Source organism: Paramormyrops kingsleyae, chromosome 14 (assembly GCF_048594095.1).
Source record: "Paramormyrops kingsleyae isolate MSU_618 chromosome 14, PKINGS_0.4, whole genome shotgun sequence".
NCBI lineage: Eukaryota > Metazoa > Chordata > Actinopteri > Osteoglossiformes > Mormyridae > Paramormyrops > Paramormyrops kingsleyae.
In genome coordinates this window covers 9968659-9983712 of record NC_132810.1, presented here as the reverse complement: position 1 = coordinate 9983712, position 15054 = coordinate 9968659, and the positions used below count along the sequence as shown (strand labels likewise).

At 46.0% G+C, this 15054-nt stretch overlaps 1 protein-coding gene across 5 annotated transcripts in view; it reads left to right on the top strand.

Moving 5' to 3' along the window:
• tmem63c (transmembrane protein 63C) overlaps nt 1-15054 on the top strand; it is a 44721-nt gene that overhangs the window by 6813 nt on the left and 22854 nt on the right. Inside the window, exon 1 of one of the 5 annotated variants that reach the window (XM_023828527.2) lies at nt 13308-13424. The exons of the other annotated variants lie outside the window; for them this stretch is intronic. The gene's annotated coding sequence lies outside the window, so the exon portion shown is untranslated. Of the gene's footprint in view, nt 1-13307; nt 13425-15054 lie in introns of those variants that run through there. 5 annotated transcript variants of the gene reach the window in all.

Here is a 15054-nt window from a genome sequence, read left to right as displayed (position 1 = left end):
ATGTAAACGCTCCCCCCTCTGCTACCTACACGACAGGCCGAACTTCAATTAGTCTGTCCCCCCTTCCTGGCCTGCAGACCCCCGGTGTTTGTCAGCCACTGTCACTCGGAGCTGTTTCGCCTGACGGCTGAGGAACCGCAGATGAGCAGAGATCGTTATGTTTCTCACCCGGTCGGTTACAAAGATCCCTGCCTGGCTATCGCTTTATTTCTTATAGTTGCCTGTATGTCATACAGGTTTGATGCATTACGTGATACTTTGGGTTTCCCTGATGAAGTGCTAGGTGGCTGTCATTTTTCTTCTTCTTCTCGAAGTGTCATTGTGCCTGGAAAGAGTGCTGGGAAGAATTCAGATTTCTTGAGTGAGCGCTGAAAAACTGAGAAAAATACAGCATAAGGAGAAGCAACAAATAATGGCTTTGCGAGATCTTTGGCCCACTGTGCACAGCCAGGATGAGAGCAAGGCGCTGGGATGGTCCTGCAAGAATTTAACATTAGTCTTTCAGTAGAGATCCTCCAGTTCATACCAGCTGGATTAGCAGAGAAACACTCCCAAAGATCCCATATATGCTCTTCGAAATGGTTTCTGTGGCAGTTATGGGAGATGAGGGAAATTTATGGTTGTAGTCTTCAAAGTGCCATTAACAGATATACAGGCCCTTCAATATTCAGGGGGAAGTCACACCCAGCAGTGGAAGAAATTTTTAGATGTAAATAATCATGTCATTACTGAGCCTCCAGGGCAGCTTTTCACATTGCAAGCCTTTTAGATCAGTGTTTCCCAATCCGGTCCTCGGGGACCCACAGACAGTCCATGTTTTTGCTCCCTCCAAGCTCCCTCACAGACAGTCCATATAGGGACTGGGAGGGAGCAAAAACATGGACTGTCTGTGGGATCTTCCACTGCCATCACATCATGCTTCACCTAAACTTAATGATCTCCAGGTCTGGCAGCAATGTGAAACAAAGCTCTCAGAGAATATTAGATGCCTTTGTTTCGATACACTGGCTGCTATTTGCAATACAATATGTAAATGTAACCCCTGTCGGTGTTGTGGTTCATTGACATCTATTGGCTTGTTGCATTTTTGCTGCCTGTCTGGGAGACATTATTCTGGACAGGACAGGAGTGCTCTGGCAAGTCACAACGCCATCCATTCAGAATCACCACCTCGCTTTGTTCGGCCACGTTTGGCTAGGGAGTTGGCGGAGGTGAGCTTCCCCAGTTGCCTGTGAAGCAGGTGGAAGACAGATGGTGCCCCCGCCCACTGGCTCAGCTGCGTTGGTGGGTCCCCCCCAGGGCCCCCGACTGCTCTGTGCAGATGGAGGAGCCTGCGCAGCTCTCTGCAGACTCTCTAGTCTGGCTAGTGCAAGTTTGTGTTGACGAAACCCTCGAAAGGGATGGCAATGTGCATGTGCATGTGCATGGGGCAGCTTAGGCTGACCGCAGAACATGTGCAATCATAGTGTATCGTGACATTGTAGTATTTTATGACATACTCAAGGGTGCATGGTGACAGCTGGTATGATCAGTGTATATAATGACAGCTGGTATGATCAGTGTATATAATGACAGCTGGTATGATCAGTGTATATAATGACAGCTGGTATGATCAGTGTGTATAATGACAGCTGGTATGATCAGTGTGTATAATGACAGCTGGTATGATCAGTGTATATAATGACAGCTGGTATGATCAGTGTGTATAATGACAGCTGGTATGATCAGTGTATATAATGACAGCTGGTATGATCAGTGTGTATAATGACAGCTGGTATGATCAGTGTGTATAATGACAGCTGGTATGATCAGTGTATATAATGACAGCTGGTATGATCAGTGTGTATAATGACAGCTGGTATGATCAGTGTGTATAATGACAGCTGGTATGATCAGTGTATATAATGACAGCTGGTATGATCAGTGTGTATAATGACAGCTGGTATGATCAGTGTGTATAATGACAGCTGGTATGATCAGTGTGTATAATGACAGCTGGTATGATCAGTGTGTATAATGACAGCTGGTATGATCAGTGTGTATAATGACAGCTGGTATGATCAGTGTATATAATGACAGCTGGTATGATCAGTGTATATAATGACAGCTGGTATGATCAGTGTATATAATGACAGCTGGTATGATCAGTGTGTATAATGACAGCTGGTATGATCAGTGTGTATAATGACAGCTGGTATGATCAGTGTGTATAATGACAGCTGGTATGATCAGTGTGTATAATGACAGCTGGTATGATCAGTGTATATAATGACAGCTGGTATGATCAGTGTGTATAATGACAGCTGGTATGATCAGTGTGTATAATGACAGCTGGTATGATCAGTGTATATAATGACAGCTGGTATGATCAGTGTGTATAATGACAGCTGGTATGATCAGTGTGTATAATGACAGCTGGTATGATCAGTGTATATAATGACAGCTGGTATGATCAGTGTGTATAATGACAGCTGGTATGATCAGTGTGTATAATGACAGCTGGTATGATCAGTGTGTATAATGACAGCTGGTATGATCAGTGTGTATAATGACAGCTGGTATGATCAGTGTGTATAATGACAGCTGGTATGATCAGTGTGTATAATGACAGCTGGTATGATCAGTGTGTATAATGACAGCTGGTATGATCAGTGTGTATAATGACAGCTGGTATGATCAGTGTGTATAATGACAGCTGGTATGATCAGTGTGTATAATGACAGCTGGTATGATCAGTGTGTATAATGACAGCTGGTATGATCAGTGTGTATAATGACAGCTGGTATGATCAGTGTGTATAATGACAGCTGGTATGATCAGTGTGTATAATGACAGCTGGTATGATCAGTGTGTATAATGACAGCTGGTATGATCAGTGTGTATAATGACAGCTGGTATGATCAGTGTGTATAATGACAGCTGGTATGATCAGTGTGTATAATGACAGCTGGTATGATCAGTGTGTATAATGACAGCTGGTATGATCAGTGTGTATAATGACAGCTGGTATGATCAGTGTGTATAATGACAGCTGGTATGATCAGTGTGTATAATGACAGCTGGTATGATCAGTGTGTATAATGACAGCTGGTATGATCAGTGTGTATAATGACAGCTGGTATGATCAGTGTGTATAATGACAGCTGGTATGATCAGTGTGTATAATGACAGCTGGTATGATCAGTGTATATAATGACAGCTGGTATGATCAGTGTGTATAATGACAGCTGGTATGATCAGTGTGTATAATGACAGCTGGTATGATCAGTGTGTATAATGACAGCTGGTATGATCAGTGTGTATAATGACAGCTGGTATGATCAGTGTATATAATGACAGCTGGTATGATCAGTGTGTATAATGACAGCTGGTATGATCAGTGTGTATAATGACAGCTGGTATGATCAGTGTGTATAATGACAGCTGGTATGATCAGTGTGTATAATGACAGCTGGTATGATCAGTGTGTATAATGACAGCTGGTATGATCAGTGTGTATAATGACAGCTGGTATGATCAGTGTGTATAATGACAGCTGGTATGATCAGTGTGTATAATGACAGCTGGTATGATCAGTGTGTATAATGACAGCTGGTATGATCAGTGTGTATAATGACAGCTGGTATGATCAGTGTGTATAATGACAGCTGGTATGATCAGTGTGTATAATGACAGCTGGTATGATCAGTGTATATAATGACAGCTGGTATGATCAGTGTGTATAATGACAGCTGGTATGATCAGTGTGTATAATGACAGCTGGTATGATCAGTGTGTATAATGACAGCTGGTATGATCAGTGTGTATAATGACAGCTGGTATGATCAGTGTGTATAATGACAGCTGGTATGATCAGTGTGTATAATGACAGCTGGTATGATCAGTGTGTATAATGACAGCTGGTATGATCAGTGTGTATAATGACAGCTGGTATGATCAGTGTGTATAATGACAGCTGGTATGATCAGTGTGTATAATGACAGTTGGTATATACACTTACTACCCCGATAAATAGATTTAAACAACTGTCAAAAGTCTTTGTACATTACTGTGTGTTTATATTAAACAGAGCAGAAACTTTTTGAACAGCAAGTAAATTTCCAGGTCTGCAGGAGGCCAACATGCTTTCATGGTGGTGGTGATCATAATCACGTGTGACAGGGTCGTGGCCTGTCCCGTCTGACAATATTCACATGTTACATGGCATGGCCTATTCAGCCAGACCATACTCAGATGTAACAGGACGTTGCCTATCCAGCCTGACAATATTCACACGTGACAGGGTGTGACCTATCCAGCCTGACCATACTCACACGTGACAGGGCGTGGCCTATCCAGCCTGACCATACTCACACGTGACAGGGCGTGGCCTATCCAGCCTGACCATACTCACACGTGACAGGGCGTGGCCTATCCAGTCTGACCATACTCACACGTGACAGGGCGTGGCCTATCCAGCCTGACCATATTCACACGTGACAGGGCGTGGCCTATCCAGTCTGACCATACTCACACATGGCAGGGCGTGGCCTATCCAGCCTGACCATACTCACATGTGACAGGGCGTGACCTATCCAGCCTGACCATACTCACACGTGACAGGGCGTGGCCTATCCAGTCTGACCATACTCACACGTGACAGGACGTGGCCTATCCAGCCTGACCATACTCACACGTGACAGGGCGTGGCCTATCCAGCCTGACCATACTCACACGTGACAGGACGTGGCCTATCCAGCCTGACCATACTCACACGTGACAGGGCGTGGCCTATCCAGCCTGACCATACTCACACGTGACAGGGCGTGGCCTATCCAGTCTGACCATACTCACACGTGACAGGACGTGGCCTATCCAGCCTGACCATAACCACACGTGACAGGGCGTGACCTATCCAGCCTGACCATACTCACACGTGACAGGGCGTGGCCTATCCAGCCTGACCATACTCACACGTGACAGGGCGTGGCCTATCCAGCCTGACCATACTCACACGTGACAGGGCGTGGCCTATCCAGCCGTCCACCACAGGGTTTCTTGGTGGTTCAGCGGTGCCTCTTTTGACTGGGCCATGGGGCGGGTTATACACTTTCTGCTCTAATTAGCCTGACATCTCTTTAAGGTCAGTGGTGCTTAAATGGATGTTGCCCCATCTGTTTAAGTGCTAGTCGAAGAACCCCAGGTCTGAGAGTGTGTTTGTGTGGATTGTTCTGGATGCTTCATGGCACATTCAAATGATAATTAATTATTAAACTTTATGAGATGGCAGCTGTTTGCCGCAGGGCTTTTTGCTTGTGTCTATGCTGTGTACATTTTAGCATGCGTTTCATCCGGCTGTACTTAAACCTCCTTTTTCTTTCATTTCTTTCAGCAGTCTGTCTCTATAGCAGAATGCGTCCGTGTTTTCCTATAGTTTCAGTTCTGGTACTCATGAAGATACTGCATCTTTAGTGATATTGTAGTGGCTGGGGTCTTGTGAGAATCTCATTCATATTTATAAGCCGCCCTTTCCGTCTCACCAATGAGCACAACAAGCAGTACAAATACAGCAGGAAAGCCCCAGAGGCGACGTGTGTGGATACCTCCTGCTAACGAGACAACTGATACATCTAAGCTTTGCTTTCTGAATTATCCCATTTAGGTTTCGATTCAGAAGTCTCTCAATCACAGAGAGGTGGCTAAGGTGTGGCCCTCCGATTACTCTGCTTAGCAAAACGCCTTGTTTCCGTTTGGGTGATTTTTTTCATGCGCTCAGGTGTGAAGTAAATCCAGAACCTGCCGAGAGCTTCGCCTGCTGGGATCGCAGCGTTTGTTCCACCTGGCTTGCATCTCCGGCGTGTTGGGTCTCGTAAACACATGTGCGTCGCCCGCATGAGTGTGTGTGTGATGAGTTTGTCGATCTGGCGAGTTCTGCGTGTCTTCATAGAGCGTGACACGGTGCTCAAAGGACCAGACAAGCCGGAAAGTATAGCAAATACATAAGTGTGTGTGTGTGTTATACTTGTGATGTTTTACTTCTAAAATTGTGCAAGAAGTACTGAATACAAGTGAGTCAGAAGTGATAGTGGCTCAGAATGGAGGCAGCCTTTTTAGGTATGGAGGCAGCCTTTTAAGGAATGGAGGCAGGTGCGTTATGCGAGTGATTGGTGGACTTTCCTTCTTGGGGAGTCACCCTGTTACACTGTTGGTTGTCCCCCTCCCTTGAGGACCTCGTAAATGTCGGTGAGCCCTGCTGTCGTGACTGGGGATTTGTGTGTTTTAGAATGAAAATATTTGTAAATCTGCATATGGGTGAAATCTCTGATTGACCAGCAGATCACTGAAGATGATGTCAGCTTCTAGCTTGTGGGGAGGTTTTCCAGGTGTAATTTATAAGCAATGAAAAGAAAAGAAAAGCAGTTGCTCTCTGAAAGCTGGACCTGTGCTCCTTTACCCCAGAGTGGGGCTCCCCACCAGCAAGGACAGGAGCTATGATCTTACAGCTTTCATTTGAGGATGGGGACCCCACACAATGTCCTGGTCTGTGGCTGTCCAACCCCATGATACCGTGCTCATTACAAAGTCAGCCCAGTGTCAGGTGTGATTTCATATCCGGACAGAATTTAAACTTAATGCTGATAGAACACAAAAATAGGTACATGGAACATTTTATTCTTTGCTGTTGGTAATTTCAGTTTAAATTTGTACTACTGTAGACTGATTTTGCAGGAATTTTATTACTGAATCATAGAACTTTTTAAAAGGAATTACATTTGTGATTGAGAAAGAACACTTAGGAACAGTTGAATTTTACTCACCTTATACTCTCACTGTTTGCATGTCAGACCTGTGTATTTGGAATCCCACAATGCACTGGACAGAGTCACCAGTGTCCTCTCATAACAGATGGCAGATGGGTCTGGAATTAAAATGCAGTCACATAACTATCAGACCAGATGTGGGTCTTTCCAGTCAGATGGAATCACATTTGATATTCCTCTCCCAGAATGCACCTTGGCATTGTTGCCATGTGACTGGAGTGTCTTTCCCTATAAGTATTTATCTTAATGGTGATACACAGCTCTATATATATTTATATTTGACACAAACCCAATTGAATACAGCTTGCAGCTGTTTCCAATTCACCTGTCACACAGTGCCTCTGATAGCAGACTTTCCTTTAATATTTGTAACAGAGGAATTGCTGTGCGGAATTGCTGGAGATGGGGGGGCAGTACAATATGCAACACTGCCTCAGCGGTGTTATGGTTAAGGGGGGAAACTTTTTCGGTCGTTCTCCTCTCCAGTTAGCTGGTCTCTTTTAGCTGTTTCACTCTGCAGTCAATATTCTCATTTTCCCCATTACATCATGTCACTGCCCAGCCCCCCACCACCTATTAACTTGGGCTCTGGAGTCACTATGCTGGGATCGGGGCAGATGACACTGCTACCATGCGTATCCATGGCTGGAACAAAGTACTCGGCGGCTTCCCACTGGATGTTGGCCATGCTGGGCAAGTGGGGGGGGGGGGGGGGGGGGGGGGGGGTGAAACCATGGCAACAAAAGAAGTAGAATGGGTGAGTAAATATGAACATGGTGAGATGGTGTCCAGTGGAGACTGTGCGGCCTGCAAATCCTGAAGCTTGTCGAAAGTGTGAGTATGTGTGTGTGTGTCTGTGTCACTGTGCACTGGATATCGCTAAAGCTCGACTTCCAGTGGCTTCACTGAAATCGCTATTTGGATAGTAAGCAACCTGAGAGCGTGTCTAATTAAAGCGCTCTGAGAAAACTGCAGGCACTCCTGGCCTGTTTGCATGTGTGCTGCGTGCTTTTTGTTGTTTTGCTGTGAGAGCTGCAGAGCGATGGAGAGGCGCGCTGGTGCGTTTTCGCTTACTCATTGAAGGGAGTGGGGGGGGGGGTGGTGTGGGTGACTGCAGTGCTGCCCTGTCCGCTCTCCAACCCAGACACTCTTCCAAGCGACACCAGCACTGACACTGGCTGGGTAGAGTGGAGTATGCCAAGGAGAGGCGCATCGAGGAGGATTCCCAAGGTGTGGAGATCGTGTAACTTTAACTGACCAATCAGGATTCGGCACATTCAACAGGATGGGCAGGGTCATTTGTGAAATACTCAGTATATGGTAGCCCTAGTCTTTAAAACACAATTCACCTTTGACCCCTGCCATTTGGACCTGCAGTGTCGAGAGAAGAGGAAAGCCCTTCCAATTCTGTGATAGCTCAAAGCTGAGATGATGTGTCATATAACGTAGTATAGTGTAGGGAAACCAAGGCTTGTCATAGTCTAGCTGACTCATCTGTTCTTTAATTAAAATATCCCCAGCGTTTGCTGGTAGCACAGATGATACTCTCCATAACCTACCTTCTAATGAGCCTTTTCATTTTGTCCCTGCATCAGCGTATTGATAAATATATTTCAGTACTGAACAAGCACAAATGTTTACCCCCAATTTTAATTGGGTTCCCAGGACCAGAGAGTAAATATTTGTTCTGCCATGCGGGTCAATCAGAAGCTGAGGCTTGTTACATAACTGTCTCTGAATGGACCATAACTTGCAGGGTGGGAGGTGGGTCTCTATGGCTTTATGTCTGCTTTCTTGTTGGGGACTTGCAGCAATTTCCTGCTAGCAAGGTGGTCTCTCCAGTGGGCATTTCTGGGTTATTCTGTATGCTGGGCCGCAGCTTAATCAATAGGAGTTCAGCTCCAGACACTCGGTGAGTAGAACTTCATGGGCCAAGATCCGTAGACGTGACATAACAAACTGAGACAATAAGGAATAATGTCGCAGAGGGAGCAGAGGGGAGTGAGCGTGAGGGGAGTGTGCGTGGGGGGAGTGTGCGTGGGGGGAGTGAGCGTGGGGGGAGTGAACACCTTACTAGCACTGCATACCCCCCCCGCTCTTTATGTACTTAAGAGTGTTCATAACCTCACCATTTTCCCCACTGCTAAACTGCTCTGGTCACTGATCTGCAGGTTATAAAATGATTAAGGTTGTGACTATGGTCAATGGCACGAAAACCTCATTTTGAAGCCTTGCTAATAGGTTTGGCTGAATGGGCCTGTATAGACCTGTATCCAAACAAAGACATACGTTTAATGCGCTGTCTGATGTCTGTTTGCTCTGACAGGTGCATGTCTCCGTCCCTGAGAGGCAGAGACTATCACCTGCCGGTGGGTGAGAGCCCAGCTGTCTTTCCGTCACTGGTTTTTACAGCTAGGCCTCCTGTAGCCGGCTGTTTCAGATCAGGGCAGGCCTCCTGGGAGGGGCCTCAGCTGAGGCCAGGCACCGAATGTTCAAGGCTATTTGCGTTCAGAGGAACGTTTGGTTCGTGATCATTTAGCTGGCGGGGGGGTGGGGGTGGGGCGGGGGGGTGGGGGTGGGGTGGGGGGGTTGATCTTAGGTGGAGAACAGTCTGCTGATTTCACTCCCTTCATGGGATGCAAACTCTCAGGCGTGACTGAGCTCCCAAAATAGCTGAATGGTCTGCTGCTGGCCCAGAGACAACTTGTCGCCACCAGAGATTGAGGACATTCAGTGGTGAAGGATCAGTCTTGCGAGAACCTCACTTTGATTGTGATTGTGGTTCTGCCCATTAATGGATAAGTAATTACTTTTATCTGGTACATTATATTATTTTTCCTGCACGGATCTCACCAGAACTAAACCATAGGCCTATATTTCCCAGCTCTCACATGCATAGTTTGACCTTGATTGACCTTGTTCTGGTTTCAGTTGAGCAAAAGACATGGCCCCCTTAACTCACACCGTGCTTTACTGAGGTGTAGGCGGAGCCTAAGGCCCATCACCAAGGTTCCATGAGATTGGCCGCTTTTCCAGCCCGGAGAATAGGTCATGTTTTCCTTGTTTTGTTGTTGTTGTTTGACACCTTAGAGAAGTGGCACCTCATACTGTATATGCCCCGTTACAACCCATCAGGCTCATATGGCGAGGTAACATAAAGGGGTGACCACACAAGGATAATTAGTCCACAAAAAGTTTTATTAGAAAAAATGTAAACGTACACAAACATAAACTAACATCAGTATAGTGAGAAGTGCAAGGTGTTCAAACTAAAACGGGAGAGAGGGAACACAGTGCATCAGTCTGGCAGCTTCTTTACCAAGCCAGAAGCCTATCAAGCAAACTGCCAACACCTGTGCACTAATGACACCTGTTTGCTGGTGCCACCCTGTAAAGCAACCAATCGCAAAGCAGGAAACAGAGGCAGAGCCATAACACCCCTCTGTGTCCCAAACCGTTGAACGACCTCATGCAGCCATATAGACATGCCAGGTCTTTCTAGAACCCCCCCCCGGGGCCTTCGCTTTTCCCATGGCTGTCAGCTTTATTCATAAGCCGTGAGTCAGAGGCTGACTGATTCCTGTCAGAAGCTGCTGTAAACCCCGAAGACCCCTGGCTTGGTGAGTGGCCTATAGCGCCACCTTCCTGCAGAATAGTATCTGACTACAGTGCAAAATCCAAGAAGCCCTCTCGTGCGTGGGGAGCCGAATTCAGCCCCCCCTCCACCATGATGGCATAGAAACAGTCGCTGGATTACAGATAAACTTGGGGAAGTTCTTACAAAATAACTTTGGGATTGATGGACCTCAGGGCAGAGCAGGGAACTTTAACCTTGAAACAACAGACAAATCACTATTCACAATATCGACTGCGCCTGTTCATTGTCACTGTTTAAATGGAGCCTCGTTCCAAAAAATAGCCATGGTTCATGGTGAGTGGGAAGAAGGCCAGTGGAGTGCATTGAAAGCTAGAGAATAATATGCATAAATTTGTTTTCATGATTGTTATTTAGGTCATAAAAGACGAGCTGCCGGAGAGCACTGGTACTTCTGTGTGCGTCTATGTATAAATTTCTTAGAGAGATTTACTGTTTCTGTTCTGAATTGCAATTAGTGTCCCCCATGTGGCATCATGACAAATAACCCACCCTGTAATGATTCCTGCCTCCTGTTTAGGTGGGGGGGGGGGTTGTTACATGTGCCGGAAACATCCCGTTAACTTCTGTGAAAGCCAATATGACATCCTCTGCCAGCTGTCAGGGAGCAGAGGCACTGGGGGGGGGGGGGGGGGGGGGGGGGGGTGTCCCGGGGAGTGTCGGGGATGCTGTCACACGATCTGTTGCCCGTAGCAACGTTGCTGACATGCAGCCAGCAACATCCCCTCCCTATACAGGTGAGCCCGGCGGAGGTGGGGCATGTTTGTATGTGTGGTTTCCTGTCCGACGCTGCTGGGGCTGGCACATCGCAGTGTACTCGCAGCACAGTTGCGACAGATCGCATGCAAGTGGGCATGAAGCCCCGCCCACCCTGGATATAATCACATGTCGTGTCTTTGGGCCCAGTTAAGCCCAGTCACCCAGCGACGAGCGGGACTGAGTATGAGGCCTGACTGCTAGTTGAGAAGGCCGCCTGACACAGGCCTGCTCCGGCTTGGCCTGGTTTTGGCCAGAGAGGCGCTGTTGGCTTTCTGCAGCTGCCTGCCTGATCGGGGTTTTTTGACTTAACTGTCCCGGTTACCCAAAACGTAAGGGGCACAAGAGTGTCTGTCTGAATTAAACAGCCGTGACATTTCTGCGGCCTTTTCATGTCAGGGCTGCCCTTTGTAACAGCAGATCAGCACCAAACAGACGAACGTCTCACCTCAGAGGGACAGATCAGGTCACAGCAAGTGTGTGCAGCTGCCAAAGCAGGGCCAACAGAAAGAGGCAGCTCTTCTCTCGTTTTTTTCCCTTCCTTCTCTGCCTCCCACTCACCGGCTCGGGAACATGCCGCTGCCGGCTTAGCGCCTCATCTGCAGGGGCCCCGGAGTGACACATGCACAGGAAGTGACATCACCAGGAGTGGGGGTTGACAGATCGGCCCCAGGAGGCCCCTCTCAGGCCTGGTCTCTCTGCATTAGCACTAACAGTGATTGAAGTCTGCGATGTTGCCTTGGCTGCCTCCCACTGCTGCAGGTTTGAGGTCCTCTGATTCCCTGGATTTTAATTTCAGTGCAAATTCACTCCCCAAAAGACATAACAAACCAAGGGAAAGATGTTGGCTTTCTGTGCACACTGAGTGTGCCGTAGACATTATCAGTCTTGCTGGCAGTAGCTGTCTACTGTGCTCTACATGTGCTGGGAAGGGGGGGGGGGTCAGGATGCTAACCTTCTTGTCCTGACCTTTGAACCCTGTCAGTTGAAGTTCCAAGGATGGGGCGAATTGTCCTATTCTGGGTTTTTTGTTAATAAATTTCTACCCATATTTCAGCCTCTTTACATGTATTGTAAGCCTATTGTTTGCAGAAAGAAACAGAGCTTTAGAAAGAGACTAATCAAACAGAAAAGGTGCACTGGGATCTGCCTGCTCAAGCCCACAATCTGCATCAGATAGAAGGCATCAGCGTGAGCCGTCTGGAGATGCCCTGGGATGTCTGTAACCAGACGTTTTCATCATCATCATCATCATCATCAGGCCTAGAGCCTATTCCATGGACTGGCTGGGATGCCTGTATCTCCAGCAATGTATTTTTATGAGATATCCCATAATCCATTTGCTTGCACGGCAGCGGTAATGTGTCTTACTAAGCAGCCCTAAGTCTATTTGGCCTGGAGTTTAAAGCAGCCACAGTCAAGCCTGGTTTTGCTGATCATGTGACCTGTCAATAGGCCCCCGACCAAACTGAATGGCAGTAATTAACTCTGCCAAGGAGTGATGCCCCACAGCTCTATGTTTAAGCTCGTTAAGCAGCCGCATGAACGCGAGCTGTGGCCCGTTAACAAGGTTGGATGGAGCCGGAAGACGCCGTGGAGAGAACCAGCCTTGTTAGTCTAAAGCAGCTTGTTATCAGGACCATGACAGGGTAAGCGCTGACGTCACATGACACAGATAGGGTCATCTGGACCATAAGGTCAGAGGTTAGGGGTCTTCATCAAGTGGCAGGAAGCCTTAAATACAAACACTGCTGTTTCATAAGTCCACTTTTATTTATTGCGTTACAATTTATTGTATTATTTTTTTATTTTGAAGCTTCATTATATAATTTTAAACAATTTCAACTGTCACAAAGGAGCCGAATTGAAATCATCGTGAATTCAGCAAAGGACGGCTGGTTCGCACAGGAAGACAGACCCTATTCTACCGCGGCATTCGCTCGCAGCACGCCGCCGTCGATGTCAGGGTTCGGCCGGGGAACGCTGATCTGAGAAGCACGTAGTCCAACGTGTCTAGAGAGTACGGTCGAAAAAGACTGGGTGTGTGGGGGTAGGGAAATGAGGGAAACCATGGCAACAAGCCTGCCAGAGGTGATTGTGCTAAAACAGTGTTTCCCAACTTGATCCTCAGGGGGCAAAAACGCGGACTGTCTGGGGTTCCCCAAGGACCGGGTTGGGAAACACATCATTTCATCCAAAGGAAATATATGTTGGTAAGCTCCTCCCATATGGAATTTGGCACTGTCTCCAGTGTCCAACACAAAACAAAGATTTGCTTAGCTTGTTAAAAGTTAGCAGCGATATGTAACTCTTCTTTGCCCTCCAGATTGAGGAGAGGCAAATTGTTAGTCACCTTGAACTGCAATATTTCCTGTCATTTCAAAAGCTCCTAAGCCATTTTAATTGCATGTAACTGTAATTTCTGGATGTCAATAAACTAGAAATCTTTTACAATAGATAATTTGGTGATTTAGACGGTGACATCTATAAATGTCATTTGCAAAAGAGCAGTAGCTGACTTCTTCAGCAGACGGATTATGAATAATTTAGTCATTTTCATTTTAATTCAGCTTATCTATCCTGACAGTTACCCTTTCGGTTTTTGGTTGACTTTCAAACCAGTAGTTTTCTGGTATTAGTTTCTGTAAACTCGCTTGTCCAAACAGGATGCGGACCACACAAAATGAAAAAGCTCACTCCTGCCTGCCTCCAGTAACCTGAATCATTTGCCTCAGGGCCCATTTCAGCATTTTCCTATGTCATTAATACGGGAGACTCTGCGGGTCCTTGGTTCCACTCTCTAAAACTCAAAACTCATTCGTCATTGTTCTAAACCCTGGCTGTAAAAACCCAAAGCCATGCATATTACATATGGCTCAAACCCTTTAAACCAGCAGAAAGGAGGACCATTAATTTAAAAAATTAAAAAGCTCCACGTTCTACTCTTAGTTCTTCTAAAGCACTTTGAGATAAATTGCTTTTAAATGGCTGGACAGCTTGTGCACTGCTTCACATTATCAGTGCAGTTAAGTTATAATGCCATTATGTAGCAGTAATTTCATTTATTAGCCTTGTATCTCAGTAACTCAGATACTATGATAGTATATGTCACACTCAGTTAGAGCACCATCTAGTGGCATCAGAAAATATAGCAAATGGTTCATAAGCTTCAATTGCCCATCACTAAAACTGGGGTCCGGGTTCTAGAGTTACACACGTGCTCTCACACAGTGTTCTCACACAGCGGATACAGTTACAGCCACAGGGAAGATCCCACTCTGCTATGAAGGGTGTTTTAATGAGAACATCTGAGGGCTGATCATTATCTAGGAGCCATTATTTCTATAACCATAATGATAGTAATAATCACGTCTGAGGTAATGGCAGGATTAGTCAGCCTGAAAACAAAGGATTCTGATTATTTAGATTCCTCTCTGAATGTTGGATCCATTCATCCCTGGCATAGAGAACCCATTGACTCCACTCCTTTGATTTATAAATTGTCTCTCAATTAGTCAAAAATGAGACTAATTTGCATTCAGAATTTCTTTAACAATTACACCAATTGATAGCTATACAAGTCATAATGATCACATAAACTATAACTTTTGTGATGTTATTTGTAATAAGCAGAGCTCTGAGGTGGGATGACTTGATCTAGATGTCCTTCATGATGTCTAATTAGCTTTCAGTAAACAGATGTGGTCAGTTGGGTGGTCATTTTTGTCAGAATTTTGAGAATCATTAAAAAGATGCTATTTAAAAGTATTCTAACTGTACATCTAATTGTGGCTAATTGCCCTTGTCACTCGCTGTTTTCATGTGCACCGTGGTTTTGGGGAA